This window comes from Aulonocara stuartgranti (assembly GCF_965226115.1).
Source record: "Aulonocara stuartgranti genome assembly, chromosome: 17".
Classification (NCBI taxonomy): Eukaryota; Metazoa; Chordata; class Actinopteri; order Cichliformes; family Cichlidae; genus Aulonocara; species Aulonocara stuartgranti.
The window spans coordinates 19917427-19923630 of NC_138953.1; positions in this window are offsets into that span (position 1 = coordinate 19917427).

Here is a 6204-nt window from a genome sequence, read left to right on the forward strand (position 1 = left end):
AGCTACCTCTAGGGGCCAAAGTTGTTAAAAAACAGTATGCAAACCCATAAAAGAACCTCAGCTCTTCACAAGTTTCAGCTTGGTCCAGAACTTGCACACCTCCTTGGGTGTCAGGTGCATTGGTACTGTATGACCAAACTGCACCGGTGGAGCTCCCCTGATGGCATACAAAGACCTGATGAAGAAGGGCCATGGAGCCTGTTATTACAGGTCTGATGAAGGTCTGATTGCAATAAAATGGTTTGGCAAGAAATGTGTCAACCTTTTAAACAATGCCTGTGGGTTCATGCCTCTTTCATTGGTCAAACGATGGAGCAAAGAGTCCAATGCAAAGATCACCATTCCATGCCCATCACTCATCCCTGTAATAAGTTACAAGTTAAGGAGATGGAATATCCACTGTTCGGATACATCCTTGACTTTAATACCTGGTCTACAAGAGGGACTGTGCCCTACTGGACCAGAAACCGATGGCTCTCAAAAGGTTTCCACCTGGCTGTGTCTGAACCAAGTTAACAAGACAGCATCTACAGTTGGACAACCATGATTCAGCTCTCCAAGACCACAGAATAAATGCTACACCCTAACACCCCAATGACCAAAACCACAAGCAGATGTGCTTGATTTGCACTGTTTTTATTTTATTTTTTTAAAAACAAAAATGATTTTGTACAGTAGCATTCAATCAGAAGTGGCCTGAATGTGAGTATTTTGTGCTATAGCACATTTTTCACATTTGCAGATGAAAAAACTGTGTATTATGTTGTTTGATATAATACTTTCCTTTGATGGAATGAAAACAGCAATGTTCACTGGCATGCTACTAGAAATAAACTGTATCCTGGATAGTTTTTGTTATTAATTTAATTATAATTTGGCACTTTATTTGATTTTTTCAACTGTATTTTCTAATGTACTTATTGTATTGTATTTGCATGACATTTCATACTTTTACCATTAAGTGACATCTCAACCGTTTGGTAGAGATCAATATTTTAAAAACTACAAGGTCTATTGAAAAAAAAATTGATTGTGGTTATTACTCACCCAAATCAATAAGAAATGCAAACAAAAAAAAATTCCCATTGCTTTTTTCTTGGTGTGGACCTCAAAGGGCTAGTGGCAAAGATGCAGCATAAGGAAGTTTGCATTATTCATTAGGTAGTTGTCTGATTTAGAATCAGAAGAGCAATGGTTGTGAATATTGCAAGTTTTTTATGTAAATAGCTTTTGATGCAGCCTGAAGCCAAAACAGAGGGGAATCTGTGCTGTTAGGAAGTTGGATCTAGAGAAATCTAAACGAAAAAGATCACAGCCATGTTAGCAAAAAATTAATAAATATATTTTTAAAAAATTAATCATAGTGAAAGCACTGTGTTGACCAGTGTCCTCAGAAAGTTGAAAGTCTTTGCATGCATACAAATTGTTTGTTTGACAGCACTCATTGCCCATATGGAAAGGAAATAGTGAAAACTTATATGTGATTACTCATGAAAGTGGCCACTTTCATGAGTAAATCATATAAGGATTACATAATTTACTCATGAAAGTGGCCACTTTCTCATTACTTTCATACATTGTTTTAGTAAGTATCCAAAACATACAAGTTTCATTATATAATTTTTCAAGGGCTCTTATATCTGTTTTCACTGTTATATGCTTTTCATACAAGTTTCACACAAGACAGATACAAACTTTATAAGATTTATATATATCTTTTCCATATGGGTGGATTGAGCAATACTCAGAAAAATGGGAAAGTCTAAGGATCTATGTGAAGATCTAAGGAGTATTTACATAAGGTGACAAGGTCTCTTGGGAGTCATGCAGATTTCAAGATTGCCAGTTCAAACAACTAAATGCAATTACAAGTTATTAAAATGTGTCACTTTACCAAGGTGTGGAAGAAGACCCAAACACTCACCCTCAGATAAGAGGAAACTAGTTAGGGTGTTTTTTTTAACAACCTAGACCAGTAAGCTTCCTTTTCAAACCTCCCAGTTCAGGTGTACTGAAAATGTGTTGATTTTCTTCATAAGTCAGGTCAATGCCAAGAAGCCATCCAACTAAAATTAACTCTGACCATGCTACTAAGAGGAGTGGTCAGATATCCAGCCAGAATTTTCCCAGAAGCTTGTTGATGAATACAAAAATTGTGTGGTTTAGCTTCAACTTGCTAAGGGACATTTAATCAATTAATGGGGATTTGTGTATATATTTGAGCCTGTATTGTCATGATCCAGGTGAGTGACTGTATTTTTTCATAGAGCTGGAGTTTCCACATCTGGGCGGAGCTGCTCCATTCAGCTGTCTGTCCTCACCTGTCGGTAATTTGACTGCCAGTATTTAGGACCAGTCCACTCAACGAGTCCTCGCTAGAGCTTCAGCGAACCTGTGTTGGTGTTAGGCTGCCAAGTTCTCATGGTTTTTCATAGTTATTCTCGCTTATCTTGTGTCTTCTCTGTTCATCAGGATGCTGAACAGAGAATTAAATCACTGACTCTCCGTCAGTGATTTAATTGGAATGTTTACGTTTTGTTTTTGTTTTTTTTCTTCTCGTGTTTTTTTTTCCTCTCTTTTCCCCGTCTTGGTTTTATGCTGCTCACCCCTGTCCTTGGTTTCTTTCTTTATTCCTTTCACTGCCTCGATCACCTGCTTAGACACTCATCCACAAACATCCTTTATTTCGACACATACGCACCATGCGCTCAACAGCAGCACATTTACTTCAGTCAGACAGCGCACACAGTCGTTTAGGATACACACGCTTAAGCCAAGCCTACTCATATTAGTAAATATGCATACACATAGTCAGACTCAGGGAGCATCTCGCCACACATTTTTTCTCTCTCTCCTTCTCCTTATTTATGAACAAGTGACATATTCTCTCCACCTGTCTAAGCGACGCACACAGCATACATCCCTAGTTATACACAAACCTCTATGGGTACACTGAGGTTCATTACATGGAATATAAATGGAGCTGGCTCCAGAGAAAAGAGGTTAAAAATATTTAACCAACTCAAAAAACTACAGGCAGATGTTGTCCTATTACAAGAGACCCACAGACCTCTTAGAGGTTAGAATGAACTTAAAACACCTGAGTTTCCCAATGTGTTCTCAGCTTGTTATAATTCTAGACAAAGGGGAGTAGCAATTTTAATACATAAAAATATTGATTTCACAGTACTCGATACAGTTATAGATTCAGAGGGCAGATTCTTAATCATTAAACTATCTATACTTGATAAAAAGCTATGTATTGCAAGTGTATATGGTCCAAATGTTGATGATCCCTCATTCTTTCACGGTTTTTTCAGTGCACTCTCTGAACACTTAGATGGCACACTTGTTCTTGGAGGCGACCTCAACCTTGGACTAAATGAAGACATGGATAGGCTCAATACAGCGGGAACTCAGCGTAATTGGCAGTCCACAAATATAATCAAACAGTATATGAGCAACTTTGGTCTTTGCGATGCATGGCGCTCCCTTCACCCCACCAGTAAGGAATATACTTTTTTCTCACATGTCCATCACTCCTACTCTCGTCTGGATTGTTTTTTGGTCGGCAGCTCACTGCTGAGCGACATTTCAGACACTGAGATTCACCCTATAGCTGTCAGCGATCATGGTCCTGTATCTTTAACACTAATGCACAAGAATAATACTACACCAAGAAAAAACTGGAGATTTAATATATCACTACTTAAAGATGAAGACTTTATTAAATATTTTAAAAAAGAGTGGACTTCATATTTAGACTTTAATGACACTCCCGAAACATCAGCTTCTGTTCTATGGGAAGCAGGGAAAGCTGTGATGAGAGGTAAAATAATTTCTTTCTCATCACATAAAAAGTAAAAAGAAAACAAAAATATTCAGGAATTAGAAAAAAACATCAAATCACTAGAAGAAGCCTACGCGTCCCACCAAGATCAGGAAACATTGAACAAAATACGCAAAGCAAAACTAGAATTAAATGAGATAATTAATTTAAAAAAACAAAATTCTTAGTACAGAGACTACGCTTACAAAATTATGAACATGGTAATAAATCCGGTCAATTTCTAGCAAACCAGCTAAAAATAAATAAAGAAAAAACAACTATACAGTGGGGCAAAAAAGTATTTAGTCAGCCACCGATTGTGCAAGTTCCCCCACTTAAAATGATGACAGAGGTCAGTAATTTGCACCAGAGGTACACTTCAACTGTGAGAGACAGAATGTGAAAGAAAAATCCATGAATCCACATGGTAGGATTTGTAAAGAATTTATTCGTAAATCAGGGTGGAAAATAAGTATTTGGACAATAACAAAAATACAACTCAATACTTTGTAACATAACCTTTGTTGGCAATAACAGAGGTCAAACGTTTACTATAGGTATTTACCAGGTTTGCACACACAGTAGCTGGTATTTTGGCCCATTCCTCCATGCAGATCTTCTCGAGAGCAGTGATGTTTTGGGGCTGTCGCCGAGCAACACAGACTTTCAACTCCCGCCACAGATTTTCTATGGGGTTGAGGTCTGGAGACTGGCTAGGCCACTCCAGGACTTTCAAATGCTTCTTACGGAGCCACTCATTTGTTGCCCGGGCGGTGTGTTTTGGATCATTGTCATGTTGGAAGACCCAGCCTCGTTTCATCTTCAAAGTTCTCACTGATGGAAGGAGGTTTTGGCTCAAAATCTCACGATACATGGCCCCATTCATTCTGTCCTTAACACGGATCAGTCGTCCTGTCCCCTTGGCAGAAAAACAGCCCCATAGCATGATGTTTCCACCCCCATGCTTCACAGTAGGTATGGTGTTCTTGGGATGCAACTCAGTATTCTTCTTCCTCCAAGCACGACGAGTTGAGTTTATACCAAAAAGTTCTACTTTGGTTTCATCTGACCACATGACATTCTCCCAATCCTCTGCTGTATCATCCATGTGCTCTCTGGCAAACTTCAGACGGGCCTGGACATGCACTGGCTTCAGCAGCGGAACACGTCTGGCACTGCGGGATTTGATTCCCTGCCGTTGTAGTGTGTTACTGATGGTGACCTTTGTTACTTTGGTCCCAGCTCTCTGCAGGTCATTCACCAGGTCCCCCCGTGTGGTTCTGGGATCTTTGCTCACCGTTCTCATGATCATTTTGACCCCACGGGATGAGATCTTGCGTGGAGCCCCAGATCGAGGGAGATTATCAGTGGTCTTGTATGTCTTCCATTTTCTGATGATTGCTCCCACAGTTGATTTTTTCACACCAAGCTGCTTGCCTATTGTAGATTCACTCTTCCCAGTCTGGTGCAGGTCTACAATACTTTTCCTGGTGTCCTTCGAAAGCTCTTTGGTCTTGGCCATGGCGGAGTTTGGAGTCTGACTGTTTGAGGCTGTGGACAGGTGTCTTTGATACAGATGATGAGTTCAAACAGGTGCCATTCATACAGGTAACGAGTAGGGGACAGAAAAGCTTCTTACAGAAGACGTTACAGGTCTGTGAGGGCCAGAGATTTTCCTTGTTTGAGGTGACCAAATACTTATTTTCCACCCTAATTTATGAATAAATTCTTTACAAATCCTACCATTTGGATTCATGGATTTTTTTTTCACATTCTGTCTCTCACAGTTGAAGTGTACCTCTGGTGCAAATTACTGACCTCTGTCATCATTTTAAGTGGGGGAACTTGCACAATCGGTGGCTGACTAAATACTTTTTTGCCCCACTGTATGTGCTGTTCAAGATTTATCTGGGAACACAATATATGAACCGATACAAATAAACAACATTTTCAGGGATTTCTATAAAACGTTGTATTCACCACAAATAAACCCATCTAAAAAAGAAATTGATCAGTTTTTGGACAACATAACTCTTCCAAAATTATTAGACACTCAAGCAATGGCACTGGATTCACCACTGACACCAGGTGAACTCCAGGAAGCCCTGATAAGTATGCCCAATAATAAGGCTCCAGGTCCAGACGGCTTTCCTGCAGAATTCTACAAAGAATTCTGGTTGATTCTAGCACCAGTTTTCTACAGAACGTTGTTGGAAATCAAAGAAAAGGGCAGACTTCCATCAAATATGAATTCTGCAAACATTAATCTCCTGCTAAAACCAGGCAAAGACCCTGTATATCCCTCAAGCTATCGTCCAATATCCCTTATAAATGTAGACCTTAAAATAATCTGCAAAGATCTCTCAAAGAGACTG